Source organism: Nicotiana sylvestris, chromosome 12, assembly GCF_000393655.2.
Source record: "Nicotiana sylvestris chromosome 12, ASM39365v2, whole genome shotgun sequence".
In the NCBI taxonomy this organism is placed as follows: Eukaryota; Viridiplantae; Streptophyta; class Magnoliopsida; order Solanales; family Solanaceae; genus Nicotiana; species Nicotiana sylvestris.
Window position 1 is genome coordinate 154,886,426 of NC_091068.1, and position 13,172 is coordinate 154,899,597.

Genomic DNA, 13,172 nt, shown 5'->3' on the forward strand with positions numbered 1-13,172 from the left:
AGAAAGGAGTTTGCTTGAAATGAAGAGGGGTGGGAAAAACATGATTATCGTTGGGATGCAACATGACTTCGATTTGGAATGTATTGTTGCACTTTTAGTTGATGTCAATGGGAAGTGAACAGACTTGTATATCTGGTGAATGAGAACAGGCTCATGAGGGTTACTGATTTCATAGTAATTGTACCTAGTGTAGCATCGTTGGAAGCTGTCGGCATGGAATTTTCACATGTGGGTTATCTCTTGTGATCAAGTTAGCAGTTACATGATATTGATGAAGCTTCTATGAAGAATTTTACTTGCTATCCGGTAAGAGGCCAAATATGTGATTGTGGCTTATGATTCAGGATGTTCATGAAATGTTTAACAGAAAGAGTTTGAGAAATTTGGCTGGTTAGTTGTGCGAGATTATGGTAATTGGGAAGGAGGAATCTTGGTGGGTTTCAGGGTTGTAATTGTAGCTTCAAGAAAAATGGGGGAGCCCCACCATCTACGATTGGATCGCATGGTTGTCTGCTTGTGCGGTTTCTAGTTATCGGTGCATTGGTGAGTTATTATGACTAAGGAAAGAAAACATCAGTGGTAGTTCGAGCAAATAATTTGAGAAATGTGTGCTATATTTGGCCTTATTGATTCATGTTCAGGTTTTGGGAAGACTTAAAGTTTATGCTTCTTGTGGGTGTAATGTACAAGGAAAAGAATTCAGTCGGGTGCTTCTTTGATAGGGTGTTCACGTGCTAACAGTGCACCAGAGTTTGGCTTGTATTCGGGACCAAGTCAGAGTGGGTGACTCTCAACAGGGGTCCTAATGGGTTCAAGAATTTAAATGCAGTACCTAAGGACTTGGAAGGTTTTATGTTATCATTGGGTATGCAGTGCAGTATTGGAGAAACAGAACAAAATAGTTTCTGATTAATGGAAGGCCTTGCAGAACGGGTGTACCAGTTGGAGATGCTATTGTGCGTGTAAGGAGATTAAGATGTGGTCTCGTGAAACGATGCTATTTATGAGTAATGAAACGATGTGGTCTCGTGATTTGGGTAACTCGAGACGAGTGCAAATTTGGTTCGTTATATTTATGAATGGAGCTATTATTATTTCTACGGCACGTCCAGAATAAATTGGAAGATGTTGGGTCGGTTATTAATGGCTGAATCAGCATGGTTATGGCAGTGATTAGTTCCTTCAGCGTAAAGTTATATATGTGGTTTGTGGTTGTACACGTAGGCTTGAGTGCCATCACAACCTAATTGATTTGAGAAGTATTTGATTCAAATGTCCTTGTGGTGTAAATGGATTCTGGAAGAGTCATGGCGGTTTAGATCGCGACTTGATGTTTGTATGTTTCCGCAGTTTGGGAATTCAGTTGCATGTTGCATTGGTTCTTCTGAAATGAGCTAAGTGAAAGGTTTCTAGCCAATGAAGTGTTTTATTCCACTGGTAGTTAAGGGGTTATGGTAAATACGTGTATTATCGCATAGCGGCATAATGGGTACAATGATCAGCATGGGGACTGGAAGTTGAAGTTCAATGTTCCGGTTCGGTGTTGATAGAATGTCACGAGCTCAGATGAGCAGGGGTGAATTCAGGTGTTCAGAATAAGCTGGCATTTTCTTTAGTATCACCTGAGAATGGTGTTATATGGAAAAGGCTTTGTGTATTGACTTGCAGATTTTTTGACTCGCTTTACACAATTAGAACGGTTGGTGGTATGGACGTGCAAACTTTGCTACTTGAGCGGAAGGCCGTGGGAGCGTACCCCACGGGGAGATTTTTATAAGTGTGATATGTTAGTCACTTGATTGTTAAAGATTGAAACCACGTATGGAGGTTATGGTAGTATCACAAATGCGAGAGTTTATGCCTGAAAGGCATTCTATTCCTTGGGTTATGGACCGTGTAAGTTTATTCTGGATTTGACATATGTTCTTATGTGTCATAAATAGGTCATTGTGGATCTTTGAAATGTTATTAGCCTAGTATGGTATGATTAGAATCGATTTAAGGTCTGTTGATAGGTCTAGATGTGGATGTGTGCTCTACACCAGGCGGGGTGTGTTCATTCAGCATAACCTTTCTTATAGAGGAGTTTTCGAGCATTGGATGTTATTTTCATCGTCAACTATTTCATGTAATACTCTATTGTGCTATGTGGGTTATGAGACAGCTCGATTATTCGCAAATGTGTTGACATCCCGCGTAAATGTGGTGTTATGTGAGCGGGATGGTTCTCGAGATACAGATCATATATCTCACCTTAGTTGTGCTTGAGTTTCATAGCGTATGGCTTTATCCGTCTCCCTAGGATTTGTATTATGCACTTGGCATGCTTGTGGTTGATATTCGAACATTTCGTAAGTATAAACATTATGGCTTGATGTGTGTTTTCTTTTTGATTGTTATGTGCGGATCGAGTGGCACGCTGTCACGGGTATGTTGTATGGATCGGGTTGCACGCCGCAACATTGAGATATTGAGCATAGTTACTTACACTCATTTTATGTGCCTTATTTGTTTCCCTGAGGTAGGTTCATAACACATATTTAGCCATTTTATTTGTTATGCGGGCTGGGTAATTCCCCCTTAGAGTTTGTTCTTCCTTATGAGTTATATTAGAGCTTGTATATTGTTGGCGCATTGTTGGTGTTATATGAGATTTTGGCAGTGTTCGAGATTATTATCACTGGAACAGCTTGTATTGGGCGAGACGAGGTTATTGGACTTGGGATTAGTACGATCGAAGGTATGAAGGGTATATTAAAGAGCAAATATCGTTATTCAGTTCAGAATGAGATAATGGTCCTTGTCAGGAGGAAGGACTCTATCTTTTGTCGATTCGGCAGGTGGTTATGAATTTCTACACATCTCTTCCGTCATGGTAGTATTATAAGAGTTGGAATAGGACTCATATGTGTCATGAGGTGTTGTGGGCATTAGATTCATGGAATTGTGCCTATTGTTGTCAGAGGATGTTATTATGGTCATGTGAATTATGCGGTGCAGGGTATGAATTCGTCAAAAGGTATACGATCATGTTTTGGTACAGTGTGTAGTTATTGATACGGTGTTCGTATGTTAGAATAAAGTCTTGTAGATAAATTTTGGATGTTAGAATTTGGTCCTAAGGATTATTGGCTAAATAAAGGGGAGAATCTTCAGCCTGGCTCAAGATAATGTGATAAACTGGGTTGTGGTAGCATGGGTAGGTGCACGAGATGATAAGCAGTGATTTTGGACAACTCCGAAATCCTTAGCACGTTCGAGGACGAATATATGTTTAAATGGCGGAGAATATAACGACCCGAATGCTCATTTTGAGCTCTGGAGCGTCGTTCAATGATTTGAGGCCTTGAGTAGCTTCACTTCAGGTATTATGACATGTACGTGTGGTCGGAATTGAAGTTCGGGAAGTTCGGAGTTGATTTGGAAATGAAATTCTAAATTCAGAAGCTTCAACTTGAAAGAGTTGACCAAGGTTTGGATTTTGAGAAGACGACCTCAGAATCAGGATTTGAAGGTTTCAACAGGTTCGTATGATGATTTCGGACTTGGGCGTATGTTCGTATTGAGTATCGGGCCGTCCGGGTGCATTTTGGCGCCTATTATGGAAAGTTGGCATTTTGGATGAATTTCATAAGTTTGGGTTGAAGTGGATTTTGATGTTATCAATGTCCATTTGGGAATCCAAGTCTAGGAATAGCTCCGTATGGAGATTTTTGGTCTTATGAGCGCGTTCGACGCTAATTTTGAAGTTCGTAGGTCGTTTCAAAGTTAATTGGCGAAGTTGGGAAGTTGGAAGATTTTGAAAAGATTGACCGGGAGTGGACTTTTTGATATTGGGGTAGAATCTCGATTTCGAAAGTTGGAAAAGGTCCATAATATGATTAGGACTTGTGTGCAAAATTTAAAGTCATTCCGGATTGATTTGATATGTTTCGGCACTAGATATAGAATTCGGAAATTTATAAGTTTGATTTGAGGCGTGATTCATGATTTTGATGTTGTTTGACGTGGTTTGAGGTTTGACTAGGTTTCTATTGTATTTTGGGACGTGTTGGTATATTTGTTAAGGTCCCAAGGGCCTCTTGTAGATTTCAGATGGGTAACAGATCAATTTTTGGACTTAGGGAAAAAGTTGGAATTTTTGGTTGTTGGTGCGATCGCTTCTGCGGAAGTTTGGTCGCAGAAGCGAGGTGAGGTTGCAGAAACGGTCCTGCATGAGCTGAATAGTGACTGCAGATGCGAGAATTTTTTTGCATCTGCGATGGCGCAGATGCGGCTTCCTGGAGCGCAGAAGCGGAGTGGAGTATAGGAGCGAGGGGGATTTGCACCTACGATGTTGCAGGAGCGGAACCTTGTTCGCAGGAGCGAATGGGCGACCTCTAGTGTTTTCTGTAGAAGCAGACTTGGTGTCGCATAAGCGGCCTTTGGCTTCGCAGATACGAAGGTCGCTAAGCAGTGTTGTTTTAAGAACGAGATTTGGCCCATTTTTTCTCGTTTTCACTTGGTTGGGGCGATTTTGGAGAGCTATAAGGGGAGATTTTCATCAAGCAAAACAAGGTAAGTGATTCCCACATATTTGAAGTTAAATACATGGTATATATATGGATTTAAACATGAAATTTAGTAGAAATTTGGAATTTTGAAGAAAAAAATCTAGAAATTGGTATTCTTGGATTTTGACCACGAAATTGGACATGGAATTGGAAATAAATTATATAATTTAATTCTTAGTGTTATGGGTAAAGTTTATCTTCAAAAATTTTCGGAATCCGGGCACCTAGGCCCGAGGATTGGCTTTACTATATTTCGAGCGGAGATGGAAATTGTATAATTTGATTTATTATGAGTATTAGACTATATATTTATGGATTTGCTCATTGATTGACTAGTTGTGGAGCGACAAGCACCGGTTTGAGGTGTTAGAGCGGTGCTGGAGCCGGTTATGGAACTTCGGAGCGAGGTAAGTCTCATGTCCAACTTTGTGCGGGGGAAACTACCCCTAGGTGATGTAATTGTTATGTGCTACTAGTTGTGGGTGCTACATACGCACGTGGTGACGCGAGTCTATACATAGCTAAAGCATGTTATGTCCGAGTAGACTTAGGATTTTATCATGCAATTTTTGAATTACTTAAACTTATTCTGCTGGCTTAGTTAATTGAAATTATAATTGAACTTGATTTGAAAATTATATATTTCTTAGGCCAAGCCTTATCACTTTGAGTTGTTAGCAAAAAATTTGAGAAATGGTAAAGTTTATACTTGCTTGTAGTCATGTGCTGAATTATAAGCGCATGTCTCGTAACTCAAAAACTTCCTTCCTTTTCTTGTGGAGCGGGTCGAACGCCGGAAGTATATAGATGCATCTATGGTTCGTGCCGCTCGACCCTCGGCAAAATCATACATTATATCGCTAGTAGTTCGAATATTCACAAGACAAACCTTCCACTGATGCTCGGCATTTTATGGTATTTCTTATTCAGTTGGTACTGACACTTCGCATTTTTTTTGAGATATTAAGGTAGAATACAAGATCGAGAAATTTATGCTTTAAAAGGGATAATTGGAACATTATGATATTGCAGAGTTAATCTACTATTGTTGTGCACTTCATATCTAATATGAATTACTATATTGTTTTTATTGGACCTCTAGTAAGTATCGATGTCGACCTCTCGTCACTATTTCTCCGGTGTTAGGCTAGATACTTACTGGATACGCGTTGATTTGCGTAATCATGCTGCACTTATGCACTAAGTGTGCAGGATCTGACAGGTCATTTGGTGATCATCTTGGTGCGTAGGCGCACCGATTGAGGAGATATGTGAGTTGCACTCCAGGCTACACAATGCAGTCCACCGAGTCTCCATTGTATTATTTATTTTTATTCTATCATATTACATTCGGGATAGATGTTGTATATTTATTGTACTCCTTAGAAAGATGCTCATGCACTTATGACACCGGGTTTTGGGAGTTCTTACTAGTTGTTGTTATAGTAGATCAGGTAATTATCATCATTTACCTTGTAAATTTTATTTTCTATTGTTTAATCATCGAAAATTAGTAATTTCAAAGTAATAAAATGGGTAGTCTAATTGATAAGTGAACATTGGCTTGCTTGATGGCTGTGTTGGGCGCCATCATGACCTATAGTAGATTTTGGATCGTGACAGATATTGGGTCGGGTGATGGTGGTGTTGTTGAGGGGTTTGCACTTGTAGCGGATTAAAGTTTTAGGGAGGTGCGAGATTGTAATAATGGTGCAGTGCGGGAGAATTCAAAGCTATGGGTGGTGGATTCTGGTTTTGTATGTTTTATAGTGGTGTTTGGTTCTGAGTGGTTGTGTTTTGCTGGTTGATATCAGGAACATTTAGGGTAAGAGAGAGGTTTGCCAGATTTTGAACCTGCTCAAGCTCAACATGCAACTTCAGGATTTTCTGCTCCAAATGTAAGACCTACTCATTTTGTCCCCGCTTGCTCCTCCCGTCTGTGGTTTCAACATTATCTACAATGTTAGCATTGTCTTTTCGAATACCACTTAAATCATCCATCGTTCCTTTGACTTTGCTTTTGTTTTTTGGATCGCTAGGTGGAGGAGAAGGTGGAGAACCTCTGGATCTAGTGTGGTATGTTGATGATGCTAGTATGCACATACCAACCTTTGATAATGGGAATAATCAAAAGAAATAAAAATAAAAGGTAACCAAGTCAGTAAGACGAAGTAAAAGAGTGTTTGCAATACATAAGCATGTATCACATAAGGTCATGCAATAATTCGCGTCCTAATTCTAGGGACCTCATCGTGCCTGAGGTAGGCCTAAGCGACACATAGACTTGGAGAAAATTCATGCCAACGCTTGCTTCATTTCATTAGTGTGAAATAAGCCAAAATAATCTTTCACTAAATCGACAATAATAATAAAGTCATTAATGGCGTTAAGCCTTATTAACTCGAAATCTAATCTAATCAAGAAAGCACTAAAGAATATTATCTCTTAGTCTACTTGGTCCCTGAAGGATCTTCTCCATGCTTTGCTCTTTTGATCCCATAAATCATATTCCGCAGATCACGCATGTCCAGTAGCAATTAAGACTTGGCGAGCTTCCCTCCTTCATCATCGTCCATGCCCTAACAATCCTAAAGCCTCTTTCTCATCTTCCCTTCCAGCTCTATCAATCCATGCTCTAGTTATTCTAACCTCTTTGTCGAGTTATTAGCAATCTCCTTCCTTCCCTTATCACCTCCATGTTCACTTTATATTGTTCCAGATTCTTAGCTTCCGATTCGAACACCCTTTTGCGTATCCTCTTGTACTTTACCTATGCTTCAGCCACCTCATCTATGATCCTATCTTTCAGATTGACTCCTGATTTGACATCCCTAGTTATGTCATCTTCTAACCATGAGAGATAGTAGTACATTTACCGGCGTGATACCTGTCTGGCTCAATAGTCTCTCCTTCCATGATGATCTTTTAGTTCCACATGTATTGCACTTTGAACTTGAATAGGATGACATTCTCTATGAAATCTGCCTTATATTGAACCACGTTAGAAACCCGAGGTATGACTTGTTTCCTTCCAGCTTGCCTCATTACCCTTATAGAAGCATAAGGGCAACTGCCTCACATCCCAATCAGTACTAAGTGAGTAGTTCCTTTGGATATGATAATGAACTCACTAACTATTCAAACATCCATTGCACTTGCTCGTCTATCATATTTCTAATGAAACGCACCCAGTCAACAACATTTCCAAGCTTTGTAAATCTATCTGGAATGAATGTCATCTTCTTTGGATGGTGACTGGATATGTGGTCATTCAATGGCCTTCTTAGAAGCTCTTGGCGATAATCAGCCCTCTTAAAGTGTTCTAGCAGCCATACTTGTAGCAAGAGATTACAACCTTCAAAGTATCTGGACCCATACTTGCACCAATCTAGAACATGGTACATCTCAGCTAAGATCATCAGGAAGATAGTGTACTTTTGCCCCTCGATACCCTTCATTAAGGTCCTGGCGAACATGGCCAAGCGAGTATGAATTCTTCCCCCTTGCATCGGAAGGATAAAAAAACCCAAGAAATAGACTATGAAAACATAAAACTAGCGGTGCACTGATCGGGTCCAACCCTACACCACTACAGAGTAGCAAGAGCGGTCGATGCAACTTTTACCTGAGAAGGTCGGGACCGAATCCACATGGAGCTAATACAATGTTTGGAGTTAGATTTCTATCTAATCTAACAGTGTATAGTGCTCTTGATTACACTTCCAATCATGTTTGTTTGTTTGTTACTTCTAATTTTATACTAACGATGTGCGAAATTAAGCTAAGTATATGTGTTGTAGAGTTTTCTAAATGGGTAAAGAGGCACTAGGGAAGTGACATACTCCTAGGTGAGTATCTAACAGGATCTAGAACTTAGGGCAATAATATTATAGTTGGGATATTACTATCTCTAGGTTTAACCCTTTAATTGTGACTATCAATCTCTTGAATACACCCCAATTCCTTGTTCGCCTGAAATTCCTAGACTTAGTCTCTCTTTCTCAAGAAGAGCCTAAGTCAAAAAGGCACAAATTAGTGTTTGCAACCACTAATCAACATAGAAAGCATAAATCAGGCCAAATAACAATCACCCATAAATATCTAAGCCCGAAAATAAAAGAACAATTAAATACCCACACTAGGGTTGAGCCACAACCCTAGCTAATGGGTTTAGCTACTCATAATTGAAGAAGAAATCATAGATTGAGATGAAGAATAATCCATAAATTGTAATTACAAGATAAGATACTAAGAATTAATTGCTAAGTAAGTTACAAAATTACTCAAAATGGGAAACATTTGCCATTCACATGCTCACTACTGATAAGATGCCCTAAAATATGAAAAGAAAATATTTATACACAGCTAAAACTTTCGAACAAAAATGCCCTAACAGAGGTACCCCTGATAGCGGAAAATGGACCGCTGCAGTGGTGAGGCTACCGCGGCCACGGTAAATCAACCGTGGACTGTTGTCTTCAGTTTTTGGCTCAACTACAGGTCCTCTGAACTTCTTCTCTGCGGACTGCGATACACTAATCAGTGTCGCGATGGAGGCACCGCAGTTGCATAAAATCACCGCTGACCACGGCAGCTTGAATTACAAAAATGCCAACTCTGTGAATACTTGCCACCATGGACCACAATAAAAGGACCGCGGTCGCGGTGAGTCTTCTGCGGCCACGATAGATTTTATGTTGTAGCACTGCTTTGACTTGGTTTTGAACTTGTGCAGGTTTCACCCCTTTTTGAGCTATTTATGACATCCTTGTCTCCTTTTGACAAACACTGCAAACAAGCACAACAAGTTAGCTTTTGGGGAATACTTGTAAACATTTTAGTCCAAAACTCTAGCAAAAAGGAGCACAAGCTAGACTAGAATCCCTAGTTATCAACTCCCTCAAACTTAAGCTTTTTCTTGTCCTCAAGAAAATAAAGTAATTCTCACCTCCTCAAGATAAAAGGAAGGCAAATTCAGCTGTTTTAAAGTAACCTCATTAAGAATCAATTGGGACTAACAATTACCCTCAACTCAAATGCATTATCAACAATACACAACCTTTTAGTACCATGGCTATAGTGTGACACAAAAGCATCAAGGGTTGAATCAACTCATCAAGGAAACTCTTTCGGTTACATTGGTTGCTGTGGAACCCAAACTCATACTCCTCAACTCTCCATAAGCAAACCTCACTTTTAGATTGTAGCACTCATAACGAGGATTGTGGGAAACACACTCATCTCTCTCAAAGTAAGGTCACAAGTCCGGCTCTAAGTACCATAAGCTTTCCCCTTATGTGAGTCACCACTAATGTAAGCTCACTCAAGTCAAGATCATATAGGACTTTTGTGGGAATGTAATGAAGGCTTTTGGTTCAGGGTAGGATATATTGGTCTAAGAAGGTTTCATCTTCCCTTAAACACTTCATTTGCTTCATTTTGGCACACATTTTCTTGACTTTTTGAGTCATTTACTTCTTTTTTAGGGGCTAGAGAAACACACTGTCACTCTTTCTTGTTCCTTTCAATTCTTTTTCTCATTTCTAATCTCTCCATTCCTTTCATCTTTTGCTTTTGTTGAAACCCTTCATTTCTTTATTTGGCTTTTCTTTCTTTATATTTTTCTTTTTCTTTGCATTTCCTTTTCTTTATTTTGTACCTTTTATCACTTTTGCATTCCTCGTCTCTCCCCCCAAATTTATGCTTTTGCCTTGTGCTAAGGAAAGAGAGGGTGCCAAGAGAGGATCATTTTAGAACGGATAAAAGTTTGTATCATGGTTATTGAAAGAATAAGGGCTAAATCTCAATGGGGTTGACTAGGGATAACATCACTAGTAGGCTATGGATGTTTTCAAGTTTCAATTGGGGTCAAGGAGAGCCTATAATCACTTTCTCAAGCTGAGCGACACTTAGGATTTCTCCTAGACAAGCATTCAGGGCAAGTTCTAGACTCATTGGCACGAGACTTGGACTTGCAAATCGATATCTCACCACACAAGCTATAGGATTGCTAAAGAAACAGAGTTGGGGGCACACAAAAAACTTAGCTAAGATTTGAGCAACACATATGGGTCTGAGAAACCACTCGATGATTGTTTAGCCAACACAAGAGTCTCAAGGTAAAAAACTATCACCATCCTATATACAACAATTTGTTTTTAACCATAAGGTCAAAGGTAAATGTGTTAGGCTCAAGTGAAGCTTTGCCTGAGGCACCATTACTTAATAACTACTATTTACACAAAAATGAAAAGACAAAACAGACTCAAACCCTTAAGAAGGTTGTCATGCCATCCATCATCGGGAAGAGCCACCCGGTTCACACAAATTCTACCCTTGGAAAGAACCGTGACATTAAAAAAACCAAAGGCTTATTGCACGCAAAATCTCAAAATAAGAAGCTACGAACATAAAATAAGAAGCTATGAAAGGAAGAATGCGGAAAGTAAAATGAATATATACAAGAGGGTATTTAGTCAAATATATAAAAAGGAGAATGAATATATACATAAGAATGTAACTTTATATACATACCAAAAGTGAAAAGTATGAAAAGTGCAATAAAATGTAAAATTATATACATACCAAAGGTAAAAAAAGCATAAAAAGAAAAAATATAATGTAATATATACAGTCATCCAAATAAGTCTACCCCCTCAAATGAAAGCTAGCATTTTCCTCAATGCTAACTAACCAAAATAAGCACAAAATAAGAAAGATAGAAAAAAGAAACTCCATATTGGCCCTCCGTCTGCATAGGGTCCTGAGTCTGGGTCCCTAGGTCCTCGGTCTGCTCGGGAACCTATGACTGGCTCCCTGTACTCTGTGTCTCCACTAGGACCTAGGCCTGGACTGAGTCCTGGGCCTGTACTAGAATCTGGGGCTGGCTAGAGGAACCTCTCTGCGGGTCCTCCAACTCTATGACAGCGTCGTTAGTACGGGGAATCACCTTCTTCCTCTTGAGTGGACTCTCTGACTCCTGCTTTGGATGGGGCTGGGCTGCTGGAGCCGGGTCATGCAATAACAAATCTAGAGGCAGGTGATCCGCCTTCAACCTCTCTACCTCCTCCCATAGCTCCTTCACCGACTCTTTTGAAGCCCGAGTCTTTCTCATTTTCTTTGCCTCCCTAGAAAGCTCCTTGAATGTCTTTCCATGAGAATCAACAACATCTATGAGCTTCTTATGGTTGTCTAGAAGCTCCTTCAGAGTGTCCTCCACTGACTGTGGGACCTGTGGCGGAGGAGGTACTGACTGGGATTCCACTGAAGTAGATAGTACAGACAACCTAGAAGTGGCTGTCTGCATCCAGTTATTGATGATGGCGAGGGTCTGGCTCAGGCAGTGGGAAGTCAAGGGACATGCAGTGGATGTGGGGATCTCTGGAGCTGTAGAAGTGGATGGTCCTGGGGCCATGTCTGTTGTGGTGGAAGGAGGCTGAGTAGGAGCCACTACTACTACTTGCTCTTCAGACTAGCCAGTTGAATTAGTGGCTTTTCCCTTGGGGTCCTTGGGGTTGTCGGGACCCTTGGTGCTGTACCAGGAGAATGGTGCCTTTGCTTTCACTTTCGTATCAAATCTCTGCTTCTCCACATCAAGGTCCTCAAAGTACATGGTCAGGAAGTTGGGGAAGGGATAGGATCTGCCACCTTCATTCACCACCCATGTAATTACCAGGGACATCACATTCTCGATGTTAATCTGGTACCTCGCAATGATCGATGCCACTAATATAGCCCGGTGGATAGGAAGTGAGTTGTCGTAAGTGGTAGGATCTATCCTGCTACGCACAAATGTTTCCCACCCTTTAGCTTCAAAGTTCAGTGTCCTCCTCAGAATCTTCACTCCTGCAGTCAACCAATTTGGGGTGGTACCTAGGATTGCCAAGTACTCTGCCACCCAAGGACGAGCAGTCTCACCTAATGCCACCTTTTCTAAGTACAATTCCCCATCCTCCTCAAGGAAGCACAAATAATCATTTATTGTTTTGCCATCAAATTTCACTTTCAAATTACGCACTTTGGTTATTGTGGTGCCCTTTTTTATGTGGGCAACATTCGTGTAAAACTCCTTCACAAAGTGCTCATTGGCATCCTCCACATGGCCTATAAAATAATCCCAGCCTGCTCTCTTCCTGAATTGCCTTAACATTGGGGTTGTGAGGCATCAGGTCTTTTGTACTGAATTTCCTCTCCGGTATTAGCTTCCTCTCGGGCCACCACTCTCTGAACTTGTGGTAGGCCACCTCACTCACAAATCTGTCCTGCCATGCCTCCGAGTTTTTGGTTCTCTCTACCCCTCCTAGTTGGGGCTCACCCCCTCTGGTTTCTTCTCTTTCTTCTTCTACATGCCCCTCCCCGGATAGTGAAGCTATAAATGAGGTGGAATATTCATTTCTACTCCCTGCAGCTGAGCCCTCAGATGACTCAGAAGATATGTGCATTGATGCGTGGGTAGTGGGAGAGATCAGAGGTGTATCCCTTAATCTGTTCCTCTCCGACCAGTCAAGAACATACTCTGACACGGAGTCTGAGTCAGATGCCTCCCGGGAAGGCTCATATTCACTCCCAGATTGGTCAATATCTCTATTATCAGCCTTTATGAGCCTCCGGATGTTTTTA